At 38.5% G+C, this 15,399-nt stretch overlaps 1 protein-coding gene and 1 long non-coding RNA gene across 3 annotated transcripts in view; both read right to left on the bottom strand.

Moving 5' to 3' along the window:
• STXBP6 (syntaxin binding protein 6) overlaps positions 1 to 15,399 on the bottom strand; it is a 260,670-nt gene that overhangs the window by 16,379 nt on the left and 228,892 nt on the right. The gene's annotated exons all lie outside the window — the stretch shown is intronic.
• On the bottom strand, positions 385 to 2,856 carry LOC117069884. The gene is made up of 3 exons (XR_004431705.1): positions 2,806 to 2,856; positions 1,253 to 2,215; positions 385 to 764 (listed from the first exon to the last, which is right to left on the bottom strand). It is a non-coding gene; the product is annotated as an uncharacterized LOC117069884 (long non-coding RNA).

Below are 15,399 nucleotides of genomic sequence, written 5' to 3'. Positions count from 1 at the left end.
CCACGAAGGTCTGCAGCTTCACTCCTGGAGCCAGGAGTGGCAACCTGCTCGGGTCCCCTTCCACGCTGTGGAAGCTTTGTTCTTTTGCTCTTTGCAATAAATCTTGCCGATGCTTACTCTTTGGATCCGTGCTGCCTTTATGAGCTGTAACACTCACCGTGAAGGTCTGCAGCTTCACTCCTGAAGCCAGCGAGACCACGAACCCACTGGGAGGGACAAACAACTCTGGACGGGAGGAATGAAAAACTCCAGACGCGCTGCCCTTAAGAGCTGTAACACTCACCGCGAATGTCTGCAGCTTCATTCCTGAAGCCAGCGAGACCACGAACCCACCAGAAGGAAGAAACTCTGGACACATCTGAACATGTGAAGGAACAAACTCTGGACACACCATCTTTAGGAACTGTAACACTCACCGTGAGGGTCCATGGCTTCATTCTTGAAGTCAGCAAGACCAAGAACCCACCAATTCTGGACACAACATCACTGCATTTCAATGTTGGACAACCTGTACTATCCTCTTTTAAGATGGAGATTCTTCCAAAAAGTTAAATTTCATCCATACTTTTGTGGTAATGACTAACCAGAAAAATTCTTTTAAAAATTCTGGTTACATCAAGCCTTTCCAAAAGGAAGAGCTGTTAACCCAAGCTGGGCAGGATACAGTGTGAACATCGGTCAATCACAATCACAGAACAGCTACCATACTAGGTGGCAGGTACTATGGTAAGATGTTAGATTCCTCGAAGGGAGATACTCTTACCCTTATGTTATAGTTAAGGAAACACATGCACGGGGAGGTGAAGTAGCTTACCCAAGATTAGCCACAAATTGACTCCAAAGCTCTTAATATCTATGTCAGCATTTGCCGAAATGGTTCTGTGAGTTACAGTGTTCCAAGAAAAGCTCAGTTCTATGACAAAATGACTTCGTGAAATGAGATCTAGCCACGTTCCTTTATTGCAGAACTTTGGAAAATCTTTAATGTGTTAATGTAAACTGAATGAAAAGGAGGCAGGGGTGAGAGCAGGAGAAGTATGGTATGCAGAGCTTCCCAAACATATTTACTCATAGGGTTTTTTTGGCCAAGTATCTTAGTAGGGTGAAATTCTGCAGAACTTGAGCTCAGAAATGCTACAATAGACTACACTGACTCCTAAGTTAAAGGAGGAAAAATAAATTCAGGCTGTCCTCATCAATTTAGTAATAGGTCATGTAATTACATTAAAAAGGCTTGCTTTATAGAGGATACAGAACAGATAGCATGCTCAACGGCGGTTTCAGAATTATCTTTTGTCTCAAGTTGGCTAATTTCAAGGACCAAGAAACTTACTTGTTTGTTGCCTGGAGCTGGATGACAAAGAAAAATGGACTCAGTGCTCAGGAATACTTTGTAAGCCCATAAACGCAAAAGCCTACTTGAAGGACACCTTGGAATTATCGATTGCTGTTGTTACCAAGCGAAGAATGGACCATTCTATTAGGTCTTCTTTTAGCATTGTGAAGGTAATGCAGTGGAACCCCAGCCTATTCCCAAGTCACAAGCATATCTGCCCCAGAGGCTAACTAAAGCCTCAGAAAAAAGCCCAATGCCCCCTCCCTGTCATATAGACAACTATGAGCTCATACAATCCTCTCAATTCACTGTTTCAATATTCTCATTGACAGAGGTCAAACATTTAGAATTTTATTCAGGTATCTTTAAACAATTAAATTCAGGAAATGCATAAAGACTCATGGGTATCTTTAGGATTTACTTAACCTTGGTTCTTATGAATAGTTACAGGGTATCAGGAGAATGAATTCAATAATACTTCTTTTGCATCTGTTTTGTTCAGAGATTATCAGACTCTCAAAAACCAGGCAACCCTTGTTCGGAGGTTAAAAACCTAACGTGGCTCTAAATTTGGTAAAATGGATTTTGTTCTGTCTTGGGTTATGTTTGCTGACAAACCAGCTATGATGTACAGGTCTCTACTTTCATTACAGTTGGAAGCTAGGGACTTTTACTCTAATACTCTAATAACTGTAATTTCAAGTCATTATATATACAAATTGAAAACTCTCTACACAATGCTACTGGTTAACAAGCAAATTCTGTTCAACATACTTGCTACTTACCAGCTGTGTTACCTTGAACAAATTACTTACCCTTTTGTGCTTCAGTTTTCTCACCTGTCCTAGGGATTGGTCTAGTATCTATCTCATGAGGTTGCTGTGAGGAATGAGGTGAAGTGCAAATGGGGCATTTAGCACAGTGTTTGGCCCATAGACACTGAACCTTAGCCATTACTAATGAGATAAACTTGTTATCTGGCACTGGAGAGTCTTTCTGTTAAGCTCTCTACTTAGCTCATCTTTCTTTCCCTACTCTCATCACCATGAACATTCATGAAGGAGGAGTCTCCCCTATTGTTACTCTCATATGTCACAATTGTTCTGAACCTCCAGTGGACTACCCCACCCCATGCTAACAACACTGTTCTCTCAAACTCACCAATGACCTATCAAGTCCATTGCCTATTTTAAGTTTCCTCCAGTTGGCCATGGGACCACAAATTGACTGACTACTTCTGAAAGCTGTTCTTTCTGTTGGCTTCTAAAACACATTATTTATTGATCCATCCCCCAACCCCTATCACTTTGATTCTTCCTTCATTACCTTCCTGATTAGAGATACAAAGTCAGAAAGGTCTAGGCTTGAGCCTGACTTTGCCAAATATCAACTATGTGGCCTCAGATAAGTTACTTAATCTCTATGAGCCTATGCTTTTTCATTGGTTTAATGTCAATAAAAAACAGTACCTATTTTTGGCTGGGTGTGGTGACTCATGCCTGTAATCTCAGCACTTTGGGAGGCCCAGGTGGGTGGATCACTTTAGCTCAGGAGTTTTGAGATCAGCCTGGACAACATGGGGAAACCCCATCTCTGTAAGAAATACAAAAACTAGCTGGGCTTGGTGGTGCATGCCTATAGTCCCAGTTACTGCGGAGGCTGAGGTGGGAAGATGGCTTGAGCCTGGGAGGCAGAGGTTTCTGTGAGCTAAGATGGAGCTGCTGCACTCCAGCCTGGACAATAGAGCCAGACCTTGTCATAAACAAACAAACAAACAAACAAACAAACAAACAAAAAACCAGTATTTATTTTTCATATGAACTAGTGTGAGAAGTAAATGAAATACATATTTAGCATAGGGCTAATAACATAGTATGAGCTCAATGTACTCTGTATCATTAGTAATAACTGATTCATTCAGCTCACTTATTATAGAACAAACATGTGCCAGACACTGTCTATATTTGTCTGCTTCACAAATTAAAAACCTTCATATTAGCCCAATCTTTTCCTTCCCGCCCTTCTTCTGACCTGCTCCTCCTAAATTCATTGTGTCAGTTAATGGCTCCTCTGTTCACCTAGTCTTCCACTCTCAATTGACCTGACTCTTAACTTCTCCATCATATCCCACATCAAAATGCTCAGAGAATCCAGGACATTCTCTCTCAGCAAGGGCTCTTCACTTAGTCCTCCACATTATTTCTAGCCCCCATGGTACTTTAGGTTCTATTTCAGTCGTACTAGACAAAGACAGCAGCCTGGATGGTGTTCCTGCCACTAGTCTCTAAGTCCTCTAGTACCTGATCCTCTTTCTATACTGGTAACCTGATCATGCCACTTTCTCATTTCCATGCTTTGCTGCTCACCCCTAATACAACACAACCAAGAAGGCCCTTCCTAATCTAGTTCCAGGCTATTCGCTTGCCACCTCTGCAGGACCCCCAACAATTATCTACTGCCTCAATGTTTCTTGACAGATTATAGAAAATCCTTAAAGTTTTATCAGTTTCTTACTATGTAGAACATATAATAAATGAATTTGAAAACAAATCCATGTGAACAAAAAGCTTAACAAAGAACACTGCATCCAGCTCGGTCCCTAAGGGTGTTCCAACATCAGCAGTAGCACATTTTGTTTGTTTGTTTTCAGCATCGGTATTGAAATGCAAGCCTCACACTCAGATTTAGGTGTCTAGCAATATTTTCTGCTAGAAGAAAGCAAACTTCTTTGGGAAGCAGCAGATTCCAAACCTTTGGGCAAGGAAAACTCAAATAGGCCGAAAATACCTCATTATTGCCAGACAGCAAGGATACCTCTAAAGATGATAGGGACAGTGCTAAAATGAAAAAGAAACCAGTTTAAAGGAGATCACTGGGCAAGATCACTGATGTGATATTTAGAACATCAATAGTAATAAAAGTTATCACAATAAAGATAATTACAGTAATTGTATATGACTTTGTGGAAGCCATAATTTCTTAATGATACATTAACAAGAGAGTTAACATAAAATGTACAAAAATGAAGCTGAAATACGAAATAAAATTGATTATAATTGGATGTTTTATTGATTTTAATTAGTCAAAAGTATTAAAATATCTGGGTATTTTAAGTATTTATCTACCTACAAATGTATGTATTTGTCTCTATCTGTGTGAGTAGCAATGGGCAAATACAGAAAACTATGAGTAAGCCAAATAATTTCAGAAAGAGTAGAAAGTTACAGAAAGCACTAATGAGCATTAATGGTCAAATATATCCACTAGGTAGAAAGAATGACAATGATGCATTCCACAGTAGTGAATGCGTTCTCCTCTTTAGAAATTCGGCTATCTGTTCAGATCCAATTGCATCTTCCAGAGGAAGAAACTTCTAGACAACGTGACAAATTATAATAAGATACTAATAAGGCATCTGTATGTTCACAATAATGCTACTATACCAGAGCGACACACACGAATGACATAGAGGATTATGTAATGCTGGCCAAGCAACGTAAAAGATGCACCATTTTGGGAGAAAGCCCATCAAGTTGAAATCACTGGGCGGATATGAAGAATACAGCTTAAACGGTGCCACCGAGGTGAAACATGAGGTTCACATGAAGACCCAGTGAGATATTCAGGGACTCAAGTTTGAATCGCCTTAGAAGAATAAACCAGGCAGTGTGCCCCCACTAAAAATCAACTGATGACCAACTCAATCCTCTACACTCAGGAAATATGGAAATAAGCACTTTGATTGGAGAAGAAAATAAATAATGAAGACAGAAATTAAACCTATGGTGTTGCTAGTTCATTACAGGTTAAATATGATATTCCTTTAAGTACTGTAATTATTATTTTTGCATATGCCTTGTCTGTTTAAAGTATCTAGTCAAAATAATCAGTCCTATTAAACTGTGACTGCAGTTTAAATTGTTTAACTTCATGAACTAAGTTTCATAAACAATGTTTATAAAAGTTTAAGAAAATTTGGCTTTTCAAATTGTTCAGTAGAAATATTTAATAAACTGAGCATGAAACAAAGTGCAAATAAAAGTGTTTCCTTTCCATGCATATAATCTCATCAGTCTCCAAGGAATAAAATCAGCATCTTAACAGATACATCTCTTTTCTTGCCTCTGAGACTTTGCAGACACTGGTTACTCAACCACTGATCTACTTTCCTTCCATAATCACCTGGTAATTCATACTCATCAGATGTCATTCCACCTTTTACATTTCCCTGCAGGTTTGTTTATTTAATGAACTATTTTTTTTGTTGTTTTTTGGTTACCTATTATTTGCATTAGGCACAGCAGTAGGCTGGGAACACAGTTGTAGGCAAAATAGACATACTCTCCACACACATTGTCCCCACCCCATGCCCGGCAAGGAGGTTATGGTCTAGAAATAGAAGGCAGGATGTGTATGGTTAAAAAAATATGTGTAGGGGTGTGTATGTATAAAAATATGTTATAATAAAAAATTCAATTGCTGAAACACAATAATTTTCCAGGCTGTTAACAAACACCGTGCTGTGATAGTTTATTCAAGGGAAGAGGGACTGACTTGGAATCAGTCTGAAAGCTGCGTCTGAAGACGTAAGCTGTGTGCAAGGAGATAAGCTGGGGAAAAGTACATGTGCAAAGGCTTGAAAGGGGAAAACCCCTTTATGTGTTCTAGAAAGTGAAAGACCACCGGTGTGGCCATAGAAGGGGAAAAGTGGCTTGAGAAGAGACTGGAGAGCTAAGCAACAGACAGAGTAGATAGGGGCTTATAGACCACGCTAATGAGAGCTCTTAAGTGCAAGCAGAAGCCATTGGAGTGTTTTAAAATGGTGATAATCTGGACCAAGATCATTTTTGAAATTATGACGCTGGTGGTAGTTTGGGAATAGGAGAAAGAAAAGAAACAGAACAGTTAAGAAGCCATTGCAGTAATTCAGGTAAGAGATAAGGGTGGCCTGTATTAGGATGATGTCAGTGGAGATGAGATGTACGGAAAGATTTGAGATACATATTAATGGGCTGAATATGAGAGGTGAAGGAAAAGGAAGAATACTGAGTGAATCCCAGGCTTCTGGTGTGAGCAACTGGGTAGATAATAGTGGTGCAATTTACAAGATAAAAAAAGCTGTCAGAAAAACAAATTTTCTTGGAGGGTGAACAGACAGGAGAATCAAGTATTTCATTTTGGATAAAGTTATGTATGCTTAAGTTGTTTATGAGACATGCAAGTGGAGTCAATAAGTCAAACAGATATTCCTGTAAGAAGCTCTGCAGAGAAGTCTGGGGATGGAGATAAAATTTCTAAGTCATTAGCATAGAGAGAGAATGGGAATGGATCATCTGTAGGGAGCATCACAAAAGACAGAAGGGAAGGGATTTGCAAATCCTATCTTTAAGAATCTTAACATTTAGAGTAAGGTGAAGGTAAAGGAACCTGCTAAGGAAACTGAAAAAGTAAAGTGAATTTGGCACAATGGAAGTTAAGTCAGGACAATATATCAAAGAGGCAGCTATAAGAGTGTTAAGACAATTTAATGGGAAAAAAATTGTCTTTTCAACAAATGGTACTGGGACAACTAACTGCATATCCACATGCAAAAGAGTGAGGTTGGACTCCTACGTTACACCATATACAACATTAACTCAAAATAGATCAAAGACCTGAACAGATGAGCTAAACTGTAACCTCTTAGAAGAAAGCATAGGTGTAAATCTTCATGATCTTAGTTTAAGCAATAGTTTCTTAGATATGATACCTAAAGTATAAGAAACAAAAGAAGAGATAAACTTCATCAAAATTTAAAAAGAAGTTTGTGCTTCCTCATTTCCTTGGAACTTTGTTCATGTTTCTATTACTACATTTAATACATTATATTGTAATTATCAGTTTAAGTGTCTTTTTAGCCAGTTAGACAGTTAATTTTAAAAATTTCCTTCACTGTGTCTCATCCCCATTTGAATACTTGGTACCAAGCAGAGTACAGGACCATACATTACATGCATTACGTGGCTGGTATGTGAAAGTAACAAAGTTTTTTAAAATAAGAAATAAAAGGGGTGGAAAATACAGAGTGCTTGCCAAGGAGAAAAAGTTCACCAAGACTAATTTATTAAAACAGGATGGAAAATTAAATGGTTTTGTGTTAAGACAATAAGATGTTAAGTTGTTTAAACCTCTAGGAGTAAGGAATGAGGTATGAGGCTTACTATCCTTTACAGCAAGAAAAAGTGAATTTATTGTACTCTTTGACTTAAGAAAATATGTATGGAACATTTAGGATGTGTCTAGCCCAAATTGGTTCTTACAGAAGTTTTACCTCAAACAAATTCAAATTCTATCTGAAACCTATTGTCATGAAGTTCTCTGGGAGTGCAGCATGATTTCCTCCTGTAAAATAAACCCACATCCCCATTGTTTTAGATTGGAAAGCAACTTAGGGGTCATCAAGTTCCTCGACAGAAAACTGTGGTCAGAGGGGCAAATGAAGGATTTGCTCAAGGTCACACCCCAGGTAATAGGAAAGCTGGCCTAGAAGCCACGTTTGCTAAATTAGAGCTCAGTGAGGTTTTCAACTTACTCTAGGTCTTCAAGCCTTTTGCTTGAATATTCTCTAAAATTAAAAAACAAATACATGGAAGCTGAGGGTCTGGCAGTTAATTTCCTTAAAAACCATCTGTGCTTATTTTCCCTTTGAAGGCACTATGCTTATTTTTTGGAGAACTTCGCCCCAGTGAGCATGTACACATGTACCAGTTTATGATTTCAATATACAATACTACCTAGCTTTGGTTTCATTATCATGAAATCTATAAATTTCAAAGTTTGGGTCAATTATTGCTTTAGACATTGTCATCAAGGGCAACAGAATTCAGCAGACAGCTGAACTATAGCTTCTCTTTCTGACTGTCTTGTGCTGGCATCCAGATGAGCCTGAGCATCACTTAATTTCTTGTTTTAATTTGGTGAATGTAAAATTGAGCATCTCACCTCATAGACAGATTGGGTATTTGGTGTGAATGAGTGGCTATGCTAACACAAATTCAATTTCTGTCGAGGCTAATAGCTGTAGGGGAATTTTTACCATCTCTCTGGTGCCAATTTTGAAATTGATACAAAATCCCAATGGATATCATGACTATTCATTAGTCATTCTATGGTCTTAACGTATCTTGTTTGGTTACTAATGAATTCCTGTGACACATTTTACTTCCCAAGAAGGATGCTCTAAAAACTCCTGCCAACTGGTCATTAAAATCCACTACAATTATCATCAATGGAATCAAATTACTATCAATTACGTAGAGGAGTTAATCCACACTGAATAATTTTAAACACAAACATTTTCAATTCATATTAACAAGACACAAACCAAAGGAAAGAATGACCAACCAACTGTATATCTGGTGTCTATTAGCAAGGTTGCAAATGCAACCCATTTCCATTTGTACTATTATTAGAAACTATGATTTGCTAAGTGCTTACCATGTGCCAGAAATGATGCTAAATATTTTCATTCATTATTCTATTACTCTCAATGGCTACTCTACAAGATAGATACTGTTATTTCTCTCTTAAAATGATGAAACTCAGAAACACACTTAAAATTACACTGTCAGTGATGGAAATCTTGATTTGAATTCGTCTGGTTGACTCCAAACATCAGTCTTCTCTTATGTACCGTGAGAATTTCCATGGTTTCTTAGAGGTTCACCCTGTGAGATGAAATCTGAAAGCACAAGGAGTGGATATGCACTCATGACATTGCAGTTACACTGGGGATATAAGCATGGCATCTGCACGCTCCTTTCCTCTGCCTGATGTCTCTTCCCCTTTCATGAGCTTGGTTACCTAAGTCACAGTTCCTCTTGTAGGAATCTGCTTCTGATTCCCTGAGGTGGAAGAGAGGTATTCTACTTATGTTTCCCTAGCACCCTTTGCATTTCTCTAATGGAGCATTTATTATAATGCATCAAAATTGTTGCTTGACTTATTTGTACAGCTCATTAAACTAGGAGCTTCTTGATTACAGGAGTAACCCCTTCATTTTTTGCATTTTTTGTTATCCCCAGGCACAACATCTACAAATTAGTAAGTGTACAATAGTGGCATGTTGAATGGCTAGTGAACTGATAAAGAATGGAAGATATATTTGGTTTTATAAGGATGTGATGAGGTTACTATTTATACCTAAATCCTTATTTTCATTGGCATTCATCTTGGGTTGTGCTACTGTAATCAGCATACAGAAAGGATCAACTTCTGGACATGGTGAATAAAATTGCAGTTATGCAGCATTTTCTTTTAATTTGGGGGGATTTAGAACAAATTCTGTCAAAGATATAATCATGTACAAAATATATCAAGTTGTGGATATTTGATTAATATGGAAAAAACTGTTTTCAATAAAAACACCACTATTTCCAAAATTGTTGTTATGGTCTAGTGTGAAAAAGATGACATACAAAATGAGTAAAAAAACCAAAACAGATTTTGGTTCTTCCTGTGTTTATTCCATTTAGAATATAGAGGAAGGCACGTTTTTCACACCTCCTCTGTTTAAGTACCACTTGGAAAAAATGATCCATAAGTGAAAACTCGTTTTTTCTTTTTGAGATAGGATCTTGCTCTGTTGCCCAGGCTGGAGTGCAGTGGCACGATCATGGCTCACTGAAGCCTTGACCTACTGGGCTCAAGGGATCCTTCCATCTCAGCCTCTTGAGTACCTGGGACCGCAGATGTGCACCACCATAACCGGCTAATTTTTAAAATTTTGTAGAGATGAGGTCTTGCTATGTTGCCCAGGCTAGTCTTAAACTCCTGGGCTCAAGCAATTCTGCCATCTCAGACTCCCAAAGTGCTGGATTATAGGTGTAAGCCATTGCACCCAGCCTAAGAGAATAAATTTTTAGTATATTCTGTCTCTAGCCAACTTACAGGTTCAAATGTTAACAGAATCACACCTAAAAGATAAATATTTCTGCCAATTTAAAAACATTTAGTGTTCCACTCGTTGGGTTTTCAATTATAAATGGCATTATAAGCCATTTATAACCCTTGTTGTAGGAAAGATCCTTAGATATTGAGGAATGAAATCCTTGTTGTGGGAAAGATCCTTAGATATTGAGGAATAAATAATACTCACACTTTTAAGGTATGTGACTCTTAGATACCATACAATTCAGAAGCTAATGCTCCTGGGAACTTACAAAGTGGAGAGGCCACACAGTGCTGAAGATACAATGATGATCTGGTTGGGGTGGGAATGAGAGGAATTAAGGTACTAGTGATTAGACCATTGCAAATATTCTATGAAAAGATGAGAATGGCCTGAACTATGAGAGTCAAGATACGAATGGAAAAGAAGAGTTTTAAGAGATACTGAGGGAGACCCTGGGGGAGAAGGGCTTGGTAGAGTTGACTTGTTTGCAGACTGTGTATTATGGATTTCTAAAGGGGGAAAGGCAGAGTCTGATGATAAGATCAGATTCAAGTTATCTGATTTGAGATTGGGAATTTCAAAAAGTGCTTCTCAAGAGTTTTCCTCCATGATACACATGAAAGGTTTGGCAGAACTAGTGCTAGGTGTTCACAAAATTGTGCCTTGCTTTCTTCCTGAATATATAGAAGGTATATATATTTAAGACCTCCTTGCAGTTAGATTGGTCATATGGCCAGTGGGCTCTAAGCAGAGGCAATGAGTGCTACTTCTAGGTTGAGGTAATAGAAGACCCTGGGTAGCCTTCCAGCTTTCTTCTTCCCTGTTTAATTTGAATCTGGAAGGCATGTGTCAAGATGTTGAAATGACAACGATGCAAGCAAACTGGATCCCTGAATCACCACTTACAAGCTGCTCTCGAGAGGCACTAAACTCACAGATCTTCTTGGAGTGAAAAGTAATGTTTTATTTGTTAAGCCACTGAGACCTGGAGTGTTTGTTATTGCACCATAACTGAGTGTTGTTTTGACCAGCAAAAGAGGTGATATTTTAAATTTCAACACATTCTCAGGACAGTACCCAGATTTAGAAGACACTTTTGAAAATGTTTTATTTAACAAAAACAAATGAAGTCAATGACAGTTGTTTTTGTATATGAGGGTGAGAGGGGTGGAATTTCATACATGCATCCTAGAAGTATGTAATAAATAAAATTAGCCACTTAAGATTTTTTAGAAAATTGTTTTAATAGCAAAAATAAACATAGATCATCTAATTTTAAAAAATGGACATAGATCATCTAATTTTAAAAAATGGAATATTATTTTTTAAGAAGTTCTTTCCTCCTCACCTCTGTAAGAACAAAAAAGTAGGTGCTATTAAAAAATAGGCACTATCAAATCTAATTTTGTGGTTTAGAATAAAAAAAGTAGACTGTGCAGATTAATATACTAATATAAATATCCAATTTTCTGCTTTGGACTTGTAACCATAGCTACGCTTAATAACAATATCCATAGTACCATTTTCCTTCTCTCTTACCTAAAAGAGGTGTCCATCTTTGTGGATGGAGACACCCATTTTCTACTTCCCTTCGTTTTAAAAATGTATCTATGGGTAAACGAAAAGAACAGGAAGGCAGTAAGGTAAACGTTGTAGGAAACCAGCATGACTGCACACTGCAGTCACCATGACTATTAGGGGGACCAGAAATAGCTGCAGGGAGAAGCAGGGCAGTAGCTCTCATTTCACTCTTTTCACTGCTGCTCAAGGTAGCCAGTGGCAACACTAGTTAATGAGCAATAGCCTTCAGGGTGTGTATGAAATCATACTCACACTTTGGTACTTTACTGAGTTTTAATACGATGATTGGCAATATACCTTTAATGCTGGTAATACTTGATTCAGTACAGAAAGATACTTTGTAAGTGTAAAATATTTATTTTGGACTCAAGACCTGGTCAAACTACTAAAGATAAACAGCATTTGAAAATTTACAACTAGAAGTGAAAATCAGACTGCGTGTGATGGCTCACGCCTGTAATCCTAGCACTTTGGGAGGTCGAGGTGAATGGAACACCTGAGGTTAGCAGCTCAAGACCAGTCTGGCCAACATGGTGAAAACCCCATCTCTACTAAAAATACAAAAATTAGCCTGGCGTGGTGGCGGGCGCCTGTAATCCCAGCTACTCGGGAGGCTGAGTCAGGGAGAATTGCTTGAACCCAGGGGGCAGAGGTTGCAATGAGCTGAGTTCACACCACTGCACTCCAACTTGGGTGACAGAGCAAGACTCCCCCTCAAAAAAAAAAAAAGAAGCGAAAAATCACCACTCAAAAGGGTAGCTATTGACAGACTAAATTTTCCTTATGTTCGTCCTCGTAATAGGAAGAAAGTAGGGTAGCAGGATGGATAAAAATCAACAAAAGAAAAAGAAAAATGAATGGAAAGACTTTTTTTCTTAATTCTTTAAATCTTCAGTAAAAATCCTGCTTCAAGTAAAATTTTACATGAGTCTAATTAAGCACTTTTACGGCAGGATAGATCTATAATTGAAGCTTACCTTATATGGCTTACTAACTTGCAGCTGCAAGCTAAATGTTTTAACATATCATCCAATTGGCATTAGTTTGACAAAATGTAGTAATCATTTCCTTTTGTGGACTAAAAGACACCAAGAACATGAATATTTTAATTCATATGTTAGCTGATACGACATAATTATTAGAGGTTACAGAGTAGATATGGCATTGCAAGTTTTTCTATTCCTTTTTTAAGTAATTGAATGCTTTGCTTAGTTTGAATAAATGTAACTTGACACAAATGATCTAAAACAAGGGGCAGAAACAGCAGGGAGGATGAAAGAAAATAGGACAAATTCCTAAGTTCTGTGGAACATAGGAAAATTTGTATTTTTAAAGATGAAAAGTTGTCTAAGAACTATGCAAACTTGAAGGTCAACCAGACAACTATTTTCATCAAAATATTTAAATTCTTACTCTTGTTAAGAAGCTAGTTGCATCTATCTTTCTCTTACTTAAGTTTGGGGGTAGAATCATACCCATTATTTGAAATCTGAAATTGCTACCTAACTATATTCTCAAACTGCATAATCACAAGTTCAGTTCTTCCTGTGGACACATTTGTGTATATGCTTCAGTCAAAAGCAGGGGGAAAAAAGCCAGCAAAATGTTGCTCTGTGGTTTTCGGAGTGATGGGCAGGAGGAACTGTGTGAGCAAGTTGGAACTCTCAGGTCCCAGGACTTCAGGGCTGAGTACACATAGAACACCTAACATCACAGTCAAGTTAGAGCTCTGCTACAGGAACTTGTGCTCATTTCAGCAAAGGCTAGGACAGAATTAATCTCTGCAAAATTAAAAATTAAGAGTCAATAAATAGGGCATATAATACCATTATTAATTAAAAGGGTCTAGGATACAGCTCTAACACAACGAGCTGTATGACCATCTCTCAGACTTTCCCATCCTTAGAGATGTCTGCCAGACTGAGTCATCTCCAGGGAGGGTAAGCGTCAGAGATGCCCTGGTGAGCTGTGGATGGCTGGAAATAACAACTGGAAAGGAAGAACAACAGCTAACAATCTCCTGGAGTCTGGCTGCCAAAAAGAATCTTTCCTTCTTATTAAATTCTGATCAAAGATCTAGATTCAGTTTCCCAACTGAGGGCTTCGCCAGCTTTATTTTTATTTTTATTTTTTGAGAAAGAGTTTCATTCAGTTGCTTAGGCTGGAGTGCAGTGGCACAATCTCAGTGTATAGCAATGATCCTCCCACCTCAGCCTAAGTAGCTGGGATTATAGGTGCATGCCACTCCTCCTGGCTAATTTTTGTACTTTTTGTAGAGACGACGTTTTGTCACATTGCCCAGGTTGGTCTGGAACTCCTGGGCTCAAGAGATCTACCCAACTCAGCCTACCGAAATGCTTGGATTATTGGTGTGTGCCACTATGCCCAGCAAGCTTCACTGGTTTTTAAACAAGCATCAACATATCTGCTGTGGTCTGTAACTGCGGAATTGAAGGAAATATGGACATTTAAAAAAAATGACCAGGCCGGGTGCGGTGGCTCATGCCTGTAATCCCAGCACTTTGGGAGGCCCAGGCCGGTGGAATATGAGGTCAGGAGTTCGAGACCAGTCTGGCCAATATGGTGAAACCCCATCTCTACTAAAAATACAAAAATTAGCCGAGCGTGGTGGCGCGTGCCCATAGTCCCAGCTACTCGGGAGGCTGAGGCAGAAGGATCGCTTGAACTCAGGAGATGGAGGTTGCAGTGAGCCGAGATCGTACCACTGCACTCCAGCCTGGGTGACAGATCGAGATCCTGTCTCAAAAAAAAAAAAAAGGAAAACAAAAAAAAGAAAAAATGGCCAGTAACTTAAGGGCCCTTTCATGTCTTATTAAGCACCTAGAGGCTAATTCCTTTTAGAAATGTTCTGAGGGAGAGTGAGCAAGATTGAGCATAAACAGCTATATTCATGGACAATTCAACTGCCCTTCCTTATATAATTCCTGCTACTTCTTATCCATTTAAAAATTTCTAAGAGATTTAAATTGTGATGCTTTCTATAGGCTGAGATTAAAAAGTCAACCAGGCTAAAGAAAACGAAATAATAATAATAATAAAAAAAACTAAACCATTAAAAAAGAAGGGTAAAAGAAAGTCCAGATCACACAAAGTCCAACAGGCCATAAAAATGAAGGCTGGAAACATTACAAAATCTCCCTTCTCAACTGGGAGCCTGGCCAAACAACTACACGGGAGTTGAGTTCTGTGATTGTGAGTGAAAGTTGCATTGTCTGTCCCCGCCTGCCCTCCTTCTGTTCTGATCTCTAATTTTAGACATATCTGTGTTGACAGCATCCCTCAACAAAAAGATCAGCAGCAAGCTGTTCAAGTCCTAATCTGACATTTCCCACACTAAGAGAAAGGAACGGAATTCCTTTTTCTTTTGTAGATCTTTGCTCTGGGGTTGTAACTAATAAGTTATCACAACTCGCTGGTACCAGCACATCACCAATTAATACAACACATGCTGTTCATTTACCTTAAAAAAGGACTATCCATGAGCAAAAGAGAATTTGGTCCATGATCTATAGACACACGATCCCATAGT

Source organism: Trachypithecus francoisi, unplaced genomic scaffold (genome assembly GCF_009764315.1).
Source record: "Trachypithecus francoisi isolate TF-2019V2 unplaced genomic scaffold, Tfra_2.0 Lachesis_group3, whole genome shotgun sequence".
Taxonomy (NCBI): domain Eukaryota; kingdom Metazoa; phylum Chordata; class Mammalia; order Primates; family Cercopithecidae; genus Trachypithecus; species Trachypithecus francoisi.
Note: the sequence above shows the minus strand (reverse complement) of the source record. Positions and strands in the feature narration are given on the sequence as shown.